The 16,996-nt window shown below is 39.5% G+C and overlaps 1 pseudogene; it reads right to left on the bottom strand.

Moving 5' to 3' along the window:
- Nucleotides 1–2,101: 2,101 nt before the first annotated feature.
- Nucleotides 2,102–3,125, bottom strand: LOC129475395 (nucleophosmin-like; annotated as a pseudogene).
- Nucleotides 3,126–16,996: the final 13,871 nt, after the last annotated feature.

Below are 16,996 nucleotides of genomic sequence, written 5' to 3'. Positions count from 1 at the left end.
CTGGAGTGCAGTGGTGCGATCTCGGCTCACTGCAAGCTCCGCCTCCCGGGTTCACGCCATTCTCCTGCCTCAGCCTCTCCGAGTAGCTAGGACTACAGGTGGCGCCCGCCACCACGCCCAGCTAATTTTTTGGAATACTTTTGAGAGTTAATAGGGCATTATTAATAATTATTCCAGCACAACAGACATTCATGAGCATGGTCCCAGGTAAACTTGGTCATATGGTCATAACTAGTTTAAGGCCATTGATTGTTCCATTAGAAAAAATATATATACAAAAAAAGGGCAAAGGAGGCCGGCCGTGGTGACTCACACCTGTAATCCCAGCACTTTGGGAGGCCAAGGTGGGCGTATCACTTGAGCTCAGGAGTTCAAGAGCAGCCTGGCCAACATGATGAAACCCCATCTCTGCTAAAAATACAAAAATTAACCAGGCATGGTGGCAGGTGCCTGTAATCCTAGCTACTTGGGAGGCTGAGGCAGGAGAATCACTTGAACCCAGGAGGCAGAGGTTGCAGTGAGCCGAGATTCTGCCACTGCACTCCAGCCTGGGTGACAAGAGTGAAACTCTGTCTCAAAAAAAAAAAAAAAAGGCAAAGGTTAAATGACATTACATTCATATGATACAATATTATGTAGCTAATTAAAAACCATGTTTCAAAATGTATTAAAATATAATATGTACATTTTTAAATCAGGATAATAAACTATATGTAGTATAATACAAAGTGGCTAAACATGTATGTAGTGAACATTCATTGATTGCCTATCCAATATCCAATTTCCTTTGTCCGCTCTCTAAAAGCATACAGATTTCCCTCCTTGTCATAGTTCATGGGTGGATAACATTAAGCCCAAGGCAAGAGCCCACAGTAGTCATCTGGCCACAGTTTTTAGTTCATATTGGTTCAATCAGAGTAAAACTTAAGACTTTTATTCAAAGCTTCTGTGAGTCACAGGAACCTATGTTCCTTTTTCCCTCTAGATTTGAACCACCAGAGATGCTGGCACATTGAGGAGACCTGTCAAGAGAATTTCAGAGAAACTTAGCTGGAGTCCTAATCACACGGTGCCAGAAGCCTTCATTGCCTCTAGACTTTTCAAGTAACAGTAACCAAAAAAAAATCTTTCATTTTTAAAACCAGTTTTATTAGTGATTCTGTTCCTTGCAACCCCAAAATTCAAAATGATGCAATATATAGGTATATTACAGTAGTACTCAACTGAAACTGCACGTTAAAATCACCTGGGGAACTTCTAAAAGTAACCATGCCTGGATCTCACATCCAGAGATTCTGATTAAAATGGTCTGGGTATGGGATCCTAGCACTAGTATTTTTAAAAAACATTCCCTTGTGATTTTAATACACAGTGAAGATTAAAGACCATAAATATATAATATATATGTTAGGCATACATAAATGGTTGGAAGGAAAATACGTTAAAAGTTAAGGATGCTAATTCCTGGGTATTGATAGTGCATTATTTTCATTGTTGTTTTTATATCAATGAAACAATTTTTTTAAACTTTATTTTGTTACTAAGTCTAACTCATCTTTGGGTCATTATTTATTACCTAGTGAAAGAATATTAAAATATATATGTTTTTCTTTACTTGTTTTTGCTCTTGTTGTTGTTGTTTAGCAAAGGGATCTCACTCTGTTGCCCAGGCTGGAGTGCAGTGGTGTAATCACAGCTCACTGTAGCCATGAACCCCTGGGCTCACGTGATGCTCCTGTCTCAACCTCCCTACTAGCTGAGACTACAGGCACGTGCCACCATGCCTGGCTATATTTTTTTTAGAGACAGATCTTGCTATGTTGCCCAGGCTGGTCTTGAACTCCTGGCCTCAAGCAATCCTCCTGTCTCAGCCTCCCAAAGCACTGAGATTACAGGCATGAGCCACCATGCCAAGCCTCCTTTACTGATTTTTGGTTTTGTTTTTACTTTATTAAAATACTAAGTTTTATTTCACATGTATATTTTTGTTTCCCCACCATTTCCATGTCTGACCACCGCTACTACTATGTCCTATCATAACATTCCATACAAAAAAACAAGCAAAGGGCAGAGTTCCATCTTTAAAAATGAAACAGGCATTTTGGACAACACATTCTTGGCAATGGAACCTGGACAACATTTATCAAACACAGTAGGGAAAGTTCTCACTCTGCATTATAAAAAGGATAGCCAGATATCAACTGTTACAGAAATGAAATAAGACAAAAAATTTTTAATAAATTGTTTAAACTATTTTCTTCAAGAGACTTCCACCACTGCCAGAGATCTTGAATAGCCTCCTGGTCAGTCATCTGGAAGCAATTCTTCACATAATTGATGAATTTGGCTTCCACTTTGAGAAGAGAACCACTTTTTCTGTACTTGCTTGCATTTTTGCTTTAATGTCTTCTACAGAACTAGGTCCTTTTGGTGTTTTAGGAGATTTTTTCTGTTTTTTGAAGGATTCTTGTCCTTTTGATCTTAGTGTTGATGGTTTTGAGTCTTTTGCATTCTGGTTTGACTTTTGTGTATTTTTGGCTGGAGTACCTCATTACAGATTTCTTCACTGGTGCTTTTTCTTCAGTTTCCTGATCATCAAAATCATCATCATCATCTTCATTATCATCATCTTCTTCTTCATCAGCAGCAGCAAGTTTTACTTTTTTCCGTGGAAACTTGCTACCACCTCCAGGGACAGATCACTTTCCAGATATACTTAAGAGTTTCACATCCTCCTCCTCTTTGTCTTCTGACTCTGCATTTTCCTCCACAGCTACTAAGTGCTGTCCACTAATATGCACTGGCCCTGAACCACAATTCAACCATAAGACCAGTGGTGGTGTTATTTCAAAGCCCCCAATGGAAACCATTTACTGTACAGACATTTTCAAAGTTGCCCATGTTACTTTAATTGGACTGCCTTCATAATTCATTGGCTCTGCTTCAACAATGTACAAGTCACTCTTTGCACCAGCCCCTAAACTGACCATTCTTAAAGATAACTGGTGCTCATTTTCATCATTATCAAATTTAAAGTGATAATCGGTGTCCACCTTTAGTTCACAATTAAAAAGATAATTCTGGGGCCTCAGGGGGCTCATGTCCACGTCCATCAAACCTTCCATGGGGTGGTAGCGTGCACTTAGGTGAGAAATGAGGTGGGTGGAGATAAACAACTACTGCTCCAGAGAACAGCTGCACAGGACAGAATCACACCAGGCTCTTTACTGTTTTTAATTACAAAAGTAATAGAAGCTCAAAGTGTTAAATTCAAGGAGGATGGAAGTGTAAAATGCAAAAAGTGAAAATTCCTTTAAAAACCAAAAATTCCCTTTTATTTCTTATGTACTTTCCTTTTTCCTACAAAGAACAAATATAACTTCTATCCTGAGAAACATTTTTAATAAAGAAAACAAAATATGAAAAATAAGTGGTACAGATCTCAAATTATTGCCTTCAAAACAATTCCCCCTCATCTATACAATTTGAAGATTAGAACACATAGGCTATATTAAAGATAAGAAAATACAACATTTTCAATGTCTTGTGCTAAGTGAGAACTGGAATCTCAATTAGTCAGGAATACGAGTAAATCTTTGCTTACAGTGATCTGGTTCTATGGGAAAATCGTCTAAAAGGTGTGCTCACACCTGTAATCCCAGCACTTTGGGGGGCCAAGGCAGGCGGATCGTCTGAGTTCAGGAGTCAAGACCAGCCTGGCCAACATGGTAAAACCCCATCTCTACTAAAATTATAAAAAATTAGCCAGTCATGGTGGCACACACCTGTAGTCCCAGTTACTCGGGAGGCTGAAGCAGGAGAATTGCTTGAGCCAGGGGATGGAGATTGCAGTGAGCCGAGATCATGCCATAGCACTCCACCCTGGGTGACAGAGCAAGACTCTGTCTCAAAAAAAAAAAAAATTAAAAGCATTCTGTAGGGTACACACAGTCAAGAACATACAATGTACATCATATGTGTGGCACTTCTCTGTGGGCAGGGTTTACTTATATTTTATGTAAATATTTAATATAACAAGACTTTTTATTGAATGTAATTGTCATAGCAACTAATAATTTTCTTTATATCTAATTCCAAAGCAGAAATTTCCTTGCTAAATATACAATTTATTCCAGGGTTGTTTATAAAATATAAATTTCTAATTTATTCTACAAATTTATTATTTTGTAATTTTTAGAAATATAATTTGTAACATTACAAATATAATTTACTTATAAAATATTTTATTAATATAAATACATTTATAATATAGATATATAAAACTTGCCAGGCGTGGTGGCTCACGCCTATAATCTCAGCACTTTGGGAGGCCTAGGTGGGCAAATCACTTGAGGTCAGGATTTCAATACCAGCCTGGCCAACATGGCAAAACCTCATCTCTACTAAAAATACAAAAAATTAGCAGGGCATGGTGGTGCGTGCCTGTAATCCCAGCTATTCGCGAGGCTGAGGCAGGAAAATTGCTTGGACCTGGGAGGCAGAGGTTGCAGGGAGCTGAGATCACACCACTGCACTCCAGCCTGGGTGACAGAGTGAGACCCTGTCTCAAAAAAAAAAAAAAAAAAAGATATATAAAATTTATTTATAAAGTTAATTTCTGATTATAATATTGTTTCTAAAATATTTTCTAAATGATTGAGGTTGAGGGAAGTGGGAAAAAGGAGGCATTTTGAGGCATTTCTCTCTGGATTCCTGTTTTCCCATTTTGATCTCCAGAAGTCAAAATAAAAGATGAAATCAATAAGGAAAGAATAGCTTCCTCATTGTGTATGCTTCAATGGACTGTTCTAAAGCCAGAGGAACTAGATGCATTTTAGGCACTCACTAAATAACAGATGAATGGGAAACAGGGGAACCTGTTATTACATTTAACTGCTCCGTTCCTTCCACAATAACAGTTGAGCCTCTTTCAGTTGTGGTAACAGAAAGTAGTAATAGCATATATAAAGTAGGATTATGTATCATCACTGCACTAAGACTTTGAGGCTCATTAAAAAATACATTGTACAAACAATCTAGCAATTGTTTTTATGGTGCATCAATGAAGTGAAACGTATTCCAATAGCATGTCAAAAAAGTATTGAGATACCAGGGAATTATTTAAACCATTCTCTTCAGTTAACTGGTATTTTTTCTTTTGAGTGTTTTTTTAATTCAATCATAAAAGTTAGCTATTTCTAAAGGCTGCTCTTGGTTCATAAAATCATGTAGCCGGCACAGAGGAAGATGCTTGACTTACTGTGTTTATTCAATATATTCAATGAGTATTAAGTTATTAAAATGGAAGATATAGAGAAGGGTATCCAGAACAAAGCCCTGCTTTACACTATGTCCAGTTATAATTTAATCTGTCAGATATTTTTACCCACTCTGATTCTTATAGAACTGTCTCCTTTTTTCCAAGAAATCTAATATATACATAAAACTTCAGAAACTAAGATAACCAAATACCTATGTTTCCAGTATACAAAACTGAGGATTGTTAATATTGTCATCAACGCTTCAAGTTTTTATACACATACAACACACATATGCACACACAGAACATTGTGCTGTGCCAGCTCATACTTGTTCTTGGTAACTGTGTGTTAAATTTTCAGGAATTTTGCCAGCCAGTTGCTAAACCTTTGGTAGCTTAAAATCAGCCATAGTGGGAGTATTTCAACACAGAAATCCTCAAATGCTATGAATCAGTGGTTTTTTTTTTAATTCCTGGAGGACCATTGTTAAATATTTATCAACATACTACTCTTCATATATAAAAGAAAGAAAACCTTATAGATAAAGTCAGATCACCTTGGACCCACTGTCAAACCCATTATCTTTCCCACTCCTCAAAGGCAATAACCCATTGTGAATTTTGTGTGCATTATTTCAAAATACCTTCTATACTTTAAGTGCACTCATATGTATCCATTAACAACACAGAGTTTAGTTCGGCTGTGTTTTAAAATGTGCATACACTGCAACTTGCTTTATTCATCTGACATTTTGCTGCCTATGGATCTAGATCATTCCTTTTACCTACTAAATAAAAGTCTATTATAGGAATATACCTTATTTTGTATATCCATACTCCTATTAATGGATACCTAGATTGTTTTCATTTTTTTTTTGCCATTAGAAACAATGCCCAAATGAATGGTCCTTGTCCATATGTACAAGAATATATCTAGGTATATACCAAGAAGTGTTAATGATGGATTGTATACATGTTGCCAAGTTTACTAGATATTGTCAAACTCCTCTCTCAAGTGTCTAAAGCCAATTTACTTCCTACCCAACAATAAAAGAGACCTCTCTTTGCTCCACCCTCTAACCAACACTTGGTACTGTCAAACTTTTAATTTTTGTCAGCCTGAGAGGTATAAAATGACCTCTCGTAGTTCGTTTGTATTTCCTTGATTAGCAATGGGGAGCATTTTTTTTCTTTCATTTATTGGCCATTTGTGTTTACTACTCTGGATTTCCTTTTTTTTTTTTTTTTTTTTCCTATTCTTCTATTGGGCTGCTTGCCTTTTTCTTCTTGACTTACAGGAATTCTCAATATAGTCTGTATGCTAATGTTTATTTTTTCACTTTGTTTATAGTAAGGTAGGGGTGTGTGTGTGTGTGTTGTTGTTGTTGTTGTTGTTGTTGTTGTTGGGCAGAATGACAGGTGGATTGACTCTATGGGCTCTTTGAAGATGTAGTCTACGGGCCTAGTGGTCAGAGTGCTTGTCTCACCTGCCTGGGTGATGGCTGACCCAAACTGTGTAACTTCCAAAGCCACAAGTTCTGGCTGGTAGCAGATCTACAACCCTCAGATGTATTTTCTACTCTAGCTAAACTACATTTTTTTCAACTGTTCAAAGATACCATGCTGCCTTGCCTCCAGGCCTTTGCCTATACTATTTCCTTTGCCTGGCATACTCTTCAATGCCATAACTGTCTTTGCCCCCAGGGAACATTTTACTCTCTGTTAGCACTCACCACACTGCCTTACAGTAACCTGTTAGCTTATCTGTCTCCTCCACTGGACAGTGAGCACTGCGAGGGAAGAGAAGGGTCTTTTTCTGCCTTTGTAGCCTTAACGCCTAGCAGAAGGCTTGACACATAACAGTTCCTCAAAAAATATTTCTTTAATCAATGAGCACATGAGTGAGTGAGTGAGCATGGTAAGGCAAGAGGCAGCCATATTGATGATCACGGAACATTTCATTCACTCATCCAACAACAAACCCTAGCACTTGCCAGGCACCTGTTAGTGATACGGTTCCTTTCCTCACTGACCTCACAGATGAATAGGGAAGACAGACTCACACCTGCCAAGCGTAGTATACTGACATCAGTGACTTGATGGAGAGAAGTGCCTAGTACTGTGAGCAAGTGAAAGAGGCATCAATTCCAGCCAAGGGTGGAAAGGAATTTGGGAAAACTTCCCTCTCACAGATAGAGATAAGCCATGAAGAGACGATTGTTCAATAATCAGCTTCTTGACTGAAAGTATAAGTGAAATTCTCCCTGCCAATCCCACGGGCTGCTATCTGGCTTTTTTAGATTATGACAACAAATGAATTTGCCCTGGTGTTTTCCTCCTTGGTTTAGGTTAGAGTGGCCCCTCTCAGTGAAGTCCCAGTACTAGAGCCCAGCCATGTGCTTCAGCTCTGCCCCATGGATAACAGATGAAACCCAAGGGTCACCCACGATCCCTCTTCTTCTCACTCTGCTGTACACTTGTTCCTTTTACTTACAGAATTCCTCCCCCTTTATCTTCATCCCCATCACCAAACCTGACCTCTCCACCAAACATCTATAGGCCAAAATAAACACAGTTGCCCCACTACTGTCTGCTCCCACTCGGTGTTTCCTTGGTTCCAGGTATGTACTAGGCATTGGCAAGGTTCTGAGAACTGAGTAAGAGGAGTAGGAGCTAGTGCCAAATCCCTGCTGTATGATAAAGCCTGGAGTGTTCTAGAAACTGACAGAAAGCCAGGGAGACAAGAGAATAATAACTGGAGGCACAAGATGAAGCTAGGGGGACAAGTGTTAGTAGACCACCAGATGGCTTAAAGCAAGGAGATGACAGGGTTTCTACAAGTATTCTTTTCTTCCATGGCATCTGAAGTCAGGGTTGAAGTATAGTCCAGACCTTGTGGAGAATCTATGCACAGCTGGGATTTTCCAGAAGAAATTCATAGATAAGAAAAGCTCTGGGGTCTTATCCAATGGGGGCTTCAGTCCAAGGAAAGCACTCTAAGAAAGCATAAGGCTGGGAGAGCTATAAACATGTTGTCACAGCTCTATCACCACTCTTTCTCTGGCCCTGGTTTTTTGGCTCTTCCTGAATCACATTTCAAAGCTTTTTCAGTCTTTATCCCCAGAGTAGTCAGCATCTAGGACCTAAGGCCCAGACTGGGCCAAAGAGACAAAGAAAATTGAAGCAAGCACAAGTTCATCTGTGACTTGCTGTCTGGGACTCAGGTACCTGCACCTGCATGGGAATACTCTTCACTCCCTGGGCAAGGGACAACCCACGCATCTCTGGGAGTCATTTCAATTGAGCATTACATCATTGACACAGCATTACAGCCTCCCGGGTCCCTTTGCTGTTACTCAAACATCTGTTTCCTCCTCCCTCCCCTTGCTGCCTCTTGGGGTCAAAAGCCCTCTTTTGCACATGGCTCCCTTTCTGAAAAATCAATCATTCTTATTCATTTTCCTGGAACTGGAGAAGAGTCACAGGGTTTGGCCCTCTCCCTCCTGGGATCTGCCTCTGACCTGTTAAGGCATCTGACACTGCAAAGTTATTGGAAAAAATGGAGGCTTCTGCTCTACTCCCCGAGATAAGAAAGCTTGTCAGAGCTTCGTTTATGCTTCTACTGTGCTCACAATGCCTACTGTATGCTTGAATACGAGAGTCCTTGCCCAGGTCCTGATTTCTTTATCTGTGGTTTATCGATACCAGAGCATATGTCCCTGGTGGCCACATTTTGCAGCCAGCTGAAGTCTCTGCTAGACTGGAGCGGGCAGGCTGCAGGGAGGCAGAGCACGCAAGGTTGATCAGCTCAAAGAACCACCCTCCTCCCCTCAAAAGGAGCCGGTGCTTTGCCATGAGAGAAAGTGCCAGAGGCCCCTCTGACACCTGTTCCTCAGAATAACAAAGGTTACACTATTTACTAATGAAATGTAATGTCCAAATCAAACAATAAAAGATGCTTATCTATATTCAATTTTAGCTCTCCTAAAATAGAGGCACTATATTTTCATTAGGTGATGTTTAAAGTCAGTTCACAGCTCCCTCCAGCTCTCTCTGGATCTGATATAAAGCCAATACCTGTCAATACTACTAGAGAAAGACCAAGAAAGAGGAAGTCTGAGGGGCAGCAGTAGATCAAGTATACATTTGCTTGTTATTCTGTATGCTGAATATTCTACCTCACCTCTCCTAACGCCTCTTGAATCTGCTGGGAAGACAACATCAGAAGGAGAAACATAATTCCACTCCCAGAACAAAGCACCCTATTTGCTTCTTTCCTACTTATATAAAATAACTGGGTCTAATACTAATGGAGAAGATGCATTCCAAAGCCTTTCTGTTTTATTTTTCATAAAGAGCAGAAAGAGCCACCTAAGTCCAGCATGGAATTTGAGATAACTCAAGATGCATTCCATTTCAAAGTCCCTTCAACTCATGTTTCTCTCTTCACAGGCACATTTCTTCACATCCCTTTACACACTCACACATACTCATAGTTCCCTCTATGAAACATGTCATGAGTTATCAAGATTGTATTTTAAAGAAGCAGAGTGGGAGTGCTAAGTTTTAACCCTGAACTATTTGGGTTTTTCATTTGTTCCTTTCAAATTCTCACTAAAAGAGAACAGCTGACGTCTTTAAATGTCTCCCCATGTCCGGGACACTGAAGCACCTCTTTTAATTGTTTTTTGAGACAGGGTCTCGCTCTGTCACCCAGGCTGGAGTGCAATGATGCGATCTCAGCTCACTGCAGCCTCCGCCTCCTGGGTTCAAGTGATTCTCCTGCCTCAGCTTGCCGAGTAGCTAGGATTAGAGGCGTGTACCACCACGCCAGGCTAAATTTTGTATTTTTAGTAAGAGATTTCACCACATTGACCAGGCTGGTCTCAAACTCCAGATCTCAAGTGATCCACCACCCAAAGTGCTGGGATTACAGGTGTGAGCCACCGTGCCCGGCTGCACTTCTTTTGACTAGTCATTTCCTTGTGCCAATTTGTGCTATGTGATTGTAAAACTGGGTGTCATGATCAAGTTTGACCTTCAGCTGGCCTCAAAAGTGAACCTATTTTATGTACCATCGTCAGAGGCATGATTGGTTTTGATATAAATCTGCTGAAAAGAGTAGATTCTAACTTACCCAGTGAAAGGAGAGGAGGCATTGCTGGCAAAGACTTCAAATTAGCCTGTCTTTGCATGGGGGTTGAGGATCCAAGAGGAAAGGAAGGTGCCTGTCTGCAGAGACCTAAAACTAATAATCATTGCTATTTATTGAACACTTCATATGTGCTAGCAACTTTAAATATATTATCTCATTGGATTTTTAGAACAACCCTGTGAAGGAAGTTGTGCTTTCAGCTTCAAAAGTCTCCAATAATCAGTAGGGATAGCTAACCTTGATTAAAGCAAGACAGAATGGGAGCCTGGGGCCCCATCTGTTTCCCACCTTCCCCATGGCCCCAGTGAAGCTCCTCAGAACCCTCAGCACTCCATGAAACATAGCTTTAAAAAATAGGCAATTCTACTTCCCATGATTCACTTTCTTCTCCTTAGGTTGGGCCTCTGCTGTGTCTGTCTGGCCTCTCCTTTATTTAAATTTATTAAGTTGAAATTCGTATAACATAAAATTAACAATTTTAAACTGAAGAATTCAGTGGCATTTACATTTATATTGTAAATAAATGTAATATACATGTAAATGGATATTACACACACAACATTTACAAATGTTACATACACAACATTTACAAATGTTACATACACAACATTTACAATGTTGTGCAACTACCATCTCTATGTAGTTCCAAAACATTCCCATCACGTCAAAAGGAAACACTACATTCATTAAGCAGTATTCCCATTCCCCCTCTCCCAGCCCTTGGCAACCAACAAACTGCTTTCTATCTCGATAGATTTATCTATTTTAAATATTTCACATAAATGAAATGTCTGGCTTCTTTCATTTAGCATGTTTCCAAGGTTCATCCACATTGTAGCATGTATCATTACTTCATTCCTTTTTATGGATGAACATTATTCAGTTTTATGGATGTGTTACACTTGTTTATCCATTCATCTACTGATGGACATTTAGCCTGGCCTGTCTTCTTGATTCTCCACCTCTTGCAGTCATGAAAGTCTTTGGATTCCATCTGTCAAAACAAGTGTGGCAGAACCCAGTAATCTGTAGAGGATTAGAGTCAACTCATGGCAACTCTCGGCCTAAACCTGTAATGTCTTCTAACCCAGTGATTTTTATTTATTTATTTTTTAACTTTTATTTTAGGTTCAGGGGTACACGGGAAGGTTACATAGGTAAACTCATGTAACAGGGGTTTGTTGTACAGATTATTTCATCACTCAGGAATTAAGCCCAGTACCCAATAGTTATCTTTTCTGCTCCTCTTTCTCCTCTCACCCTCCACCCTCAAGTAGACTCCAGTGTTTGTTGTTTCCTTCTTATATTCATAAGTTGTCATCATTTAGCTCCCACTTAGAAGAGAGAACATATTGGTATTTGGTTTTCTGTTCCTGTGTTAGTTTGCTGAGGATAATAGCCTCCAGCTCCATCCATGTTCCCACAAAAGACATCTCATTCTTTTTTATGGCTGCATAGTATTCCATGGTATATATGTGCCACATTTTCTTTATCCATTGTCACTGATGGGCACTTGTAACCCAGTGATTTTTAACTGGGGGCTATTTTACTTTCTCCTTCCCACAGGGACTTTTGAAAATGTCTGGAGATACTTTTGGTCATCACAGTTAGGATGTACTATTAGCATCTTGGTGGGTAGAGGCCAGATATGCTGTTAAACACTCTATAATGCAAAGGCTAGAACCTAGAGCAAAGAACTATCTGGCCCAAAATGTCAATAGTGTCAGGGTTGATGAACCCGGTCGATATAATCTAAATCAGCTGAGTTGCCAGAGATTCCAGAAAAATTTGATCAGATGAACAACTGTTCATAGATTTGATTATATTGTCTTAAAACTATAATTATATATAGGACATTCATGGATCTAACATACATGTACCAAGCACCTATTTATGGGCCAGGCTCTGGCCTGCATCAAAGTATTCACAAGCTAAGTGTCACATAAAACCATTTATTTAAGTAATGTATAATATATATGAGATGTTACAAAACTAACAAATTTGTTTCCTATTCGGTTGGTGCAACAGTAATTGCAGTTTTTTGCACTTTGATGGCAAAACCGCAATTGCTTTTGCACCAACCTAATAGAATGTTTTTATGTTTGCTCTTTAAACTGTGGAAACATTGAGAAACTAGTTACTATATCTATAGTGTATTATGTTAGTATCATTTTAACTCAATAAACCATTGTATTTAATTTGGCATCCCTAAATTTATCCATGGCTTTGTGCCGCGGACCTTAGCTAATTGTGTAAGAGATTTCACAATGGACTCTAAATCTTAAATCCCATCCTTTTAGACTGAGTAGATTACTTCATTTCCTTTTAAAAGTTAAAAATACATGCTTTTCTTTGTCTTTACACTTCTTTTTGGCCTGGTGGTTGTTTTGTGTGTTTTGAGTTTTCTTGGTTTTTATTTGTTTTGTTTTAATCACAAGAAAGAAAAATTCAGTGGCAAGGAAGAACAAGACATTGTATTTATACCCAAACTGTTAGCACAGGGCATTTCAAAACTGCCTCTCCACTCTCTACCCTCTGGGTCCTCAGGAAACGCAAAATGTCAACATCTACCACCCTCCCTTTGCCCAGACCTGTGCCACATCAGTTTATGATTAAGAGGAATTCTTGCCTGTTTAGGCCATACCCTAAGTGTTATTGTGAAGTAGACAGTCCTGTTGAGATTTGTATCATTCATTTTACTGCTGCCATGGGAGACTAAAAATTAAATCATAATTTTAAATATTTTCATAAAGGTTAGGTAGGCATGTTTGATTTCTTTATTGCTTCACTGAATGTCAGAGGCTAGAGTGTTCACAGAGGACTGACAGTGAAGAATGATGGTATTTATGAAACAAATGTCATTAAGTTTACCTTTGAAAAAGATGTATTCTGGACTCCATCTAGAAAATTATGCACAAATTACGTCCTATGATAAGCATGGTTTTTTCCATACAAATATTGTACTGTACTTTAAAAACCATGACAACAAAATATGTCTAATACAATGAACGAGTCCTATTATGGGATTTCTTCTAAGCTGGGCACATGTGCAAGCAGGCCCCGGAACCTCAGAAGGCTCCTGAACAGCTCTGGCTTGCTAACACACCTGAGAATAAGCAGTGAGACCCTCAGGAAGACTATGAAATAATGTTTCTTCAGGGCCCAAATCTTAGGTTTCTGTATTGCTTGCCCCTAGAGGGAAATGTGAAAGTCAGCCAGTACAGAACCTGGCCCAATGACAGAGTCAAAGCATTCGGTAAGGCTGGTCACATGAGGTGAGGATGAGAATCCCAGAGGGAGATAATTCAGTTGGACAGCATGGAGCCTCAAAACAGAAGCAAATTTGGGGGAAGTATGTATATGCAGGCCTTTTCTGCAGGACTTTCAGCACCTTTAATATCCTAATGTGCACTGCGACTAAGAGGGCAGTTTATTCTGTAAATATATTTGACCATTTAAATACATTTGACCATTTGTTGGACTCTATGGTTTTATGGAATATGGTTTGGGAAATGTTGCCAGACTCTGGCCTGCATCAAAGTAGTCACAAGCTAAGTGTCGTATAAAACCATTCATTTAAGTAATGTATAGTATATATGAGATGTTATAAAACTAACAAATTTGTTTCCTATTAGGTTGGTGCAACAGTAATTCCAGTTTTTCGCACTTTTAATGGCAACACTACAATTGTTTTTGCACCAACCTAATTAGGAGTATAAGTCTAGAAGTCAGCCAGGCATCTGGTAAAGTTCTTATAATATCCCTATGAATGCTATAGAGTAATGAGAACTGGATGAAAATACTCTTACAGGGTTGCCAGATAAAAGACAGGACACCAAATATTGTATGAGGCATAGTATACTAAAAAAAAATTATTCATTGTTTGTTTGATATTCAAAATTCAAATTTAACTAGGCATCTGGTTTAGTTAAATCTAGAAATTTACACTTTTGATGAGGTTTGTGAATCTCCTGACAAATAGATCATTTTTGTCTTCACAAAATATGTTTCCTTTTTTTTTTTTTTTTTTTTTTTTGAGATGGAGTCTTGCTCTGTTGCCCAAGCTGGAGTGCAGTAGTGCAACCTCAACTCACTGCAACCTCCGCCTCCCAGGTTCAAGTGATTTTCCTGCCTCAGCCTCCCTAGTAGCTGGGATTACAGGTACCCATCACCACATCTGGCTAATTTTTTTTATTTTTAATAGAGATAGGGTTCCACCATGTTGGCCAGGCTGCTCTCAAACTCCTGGCCTCAAGTGATCTGCCCACCTCGACCTCCCAAAGTGCTGGGATTACAGGCATGAGCCACCAGGCCTGGTCCTATATTTCATTCTTTACCAGCGACCCATTATTGCACACTTGAGAAAATTAGATCCTGCTCAACATTATGAATGTAGTCTACTGTTAACTTCCTGTATCTTTTTTTTTTTTTTTTGAGACACAGTCTCACTATGTCACCAAGGCTGAAGGGCAGTGGCGCAATCTCGGCTCACTGCAACCTCCACCTCCTAGATTCAGGTGATCCTCCCACTTCAGCCTCCTGGGTAACTGGAATTATAGGCGTGCACCACCACACCTGGCTAATTTTTTTTGTTTTTTTTAAGTAGAGACAGGGTTTCACCATGTTGGCCAGGCTGGTCTCAAACTCCTGGCCTCAAGTGATCAGGCCGCCGTGGCCTCCCAAAGTGTTGGGCTTACAGGCGTGAGTCACCTTGCCCAGCCAAGTTCCTGTATCTTTCATTATCTGCCTATGTCATTCCTTTTACCCTATGGAAGAAATGAAAATGCCACCTGTACTCCCAAGCCCTTCAAGTTTCACATCCAACTTTAGAATCACTAAAGAGACAATTCTGCCTCTTTCACTCATATCATTTGTTCTTGTGTGAATCAGCAGATGTGTGGAGAGGTCAGTGAGCATGACAAATCTTGGCAGACTCTGTTCTGTGGCTATACCCACCATGAAAAAGAAAAATTATGACAGTCCTGCATTGCACTCTGTTCTTCTCGTTCATTCATTTATTGAACAAATAGCTCCTGATCACCTAGAATGCCCCAGACACCATGCTAAGCATTGGTATATACAACAGCTGAATGAGGCAGACATAATCCCTGCATCAAGGTTATATCCTACTAGGGAGGGAAGAGAGGAAAAACAAGTAAATAAACTAGATCATTTCAGATAGTTAAATTAGATAAGTTACTGTGAAAGACATTAAAGGAATCCAATATGGACAGTGACTGAGCTTGGGGAGGGGGTGGATATGTTAGATAGGATGGTCAAGGTAGACCTCTTTGAAGAAGTGACATATAGGCTGAGGCATGAAGAACGAGGAGTTAAACACTCCAAGAGCCAAGTGAAGAGCAACTCAGACAGAACCCAGACTACAATGCTTGTTCCTAGAGCCAGCAACAGAACCAGTGTTGATATGGCTGAGTGAAAGCATCCAGTAACACACAAGATGTCAGTCTCCATCCTATGTTTGCTTCCACACTCTTTCCACTGAGGAATAGCAACCTACAGGCTGAAATGAAGGAAATAGTGCTGAAAATAGGTCATGAACAAACAGAGAAGCAAATGGCATTTGACCTCTACTGCCATTTAATATAAGAGAGAAAACAGATGAGGCAGTGGCTAGAAAGCAGTACTTTCATCACACATAACCTTTATTTTTCAAGGAAGTTCTTTCCTGTAAGTTCTTTTCACCTAAAAACCTGCTGTGAGCCAGATGTGGTGGCCTCACGCCTGTAATCCCAGCACTTTGGGAGGTCGAGGAGGGTAGATCACTTCAGGTCAGGAGTTCAAGACCAGCCTGACCAACATGGTGAAACCCCATCTCTACTAAAAACACAAAAATTAGCCAGGTGTGGTGGCACTTACCTGTAGTCCCAGCTACTTGGACAGCTGAGGCAGGAGAATCATTTGAACCTGGGAGGTGGAGGTTGCAGTGAGCCGAGATCACGCCACTGCACTCCAGCCTGGGCAACAAAGTGAGACTCTGTTTAAAAACAACAACAACAACAACAAAAAACCTATTGTGATTTTTCAGATTCCCTTTCCCTGGTTTGTTCCTTGAGGAAAATATGCAGCAGTGTTTTTTGGACTCAGCACACAGACCAGACGATTTGGCTCTGCAGAGTGGAATGAAAATGATTCTCAATATTTAAGGACTTTTCCTTCCCTATAGTGGGTAGCAATAACAGCAACAGTAATTGGTTTGAGTTTTTTTACACTTATTTTTAAATGACTCTCATATTACCTTCTTTCTGAGGTGATGGAATAACTGTTTTCTCATAGTTTGGTGTGGTTTACTATGAGGTTGCTAAAAGTGAAGAAGGTGTCCAACTGAAAACTTGAGTGTCAAATACCACAAGTAAGAGATGCAGACTAACTAATGTAGGTTGTCTCAGAGTGATATTTACAAAATGTAACACAGTGAATGTAGGCAAGATATGGAAAAGAAGATAAACTAAGATTTAGTGTTTTCATTATTTATGAAAATTGTATAAAGTTACTTTAGCTTTCAGATAAGAGGAAAAGGTGTTATTACTGCCAAAAAGTGCTTTTAAAGAAGTTTCTGATAG

Source organism: Symphalangus syndactylus, chromosome X (genome assembly GCF_028878055.3).
Source record: "Symphalangus syndactylus isolate Jambi chromosome X, NHGRI_mSymSyn1-v2.1_pri, whole genome shotgun sequence".
NCBI classification, from domain to species: domain Eukaryota; kingdom Metazoa; phylum Chordata; class Mammalia; order Primates; family Hylobatidae; genus Symphalangus; species Symphalangus syndactylus.
Note: the sequence above shows the minus strand (reverse complement) of the source record. Positions and strands in the feature narration are given on the sequence as shown.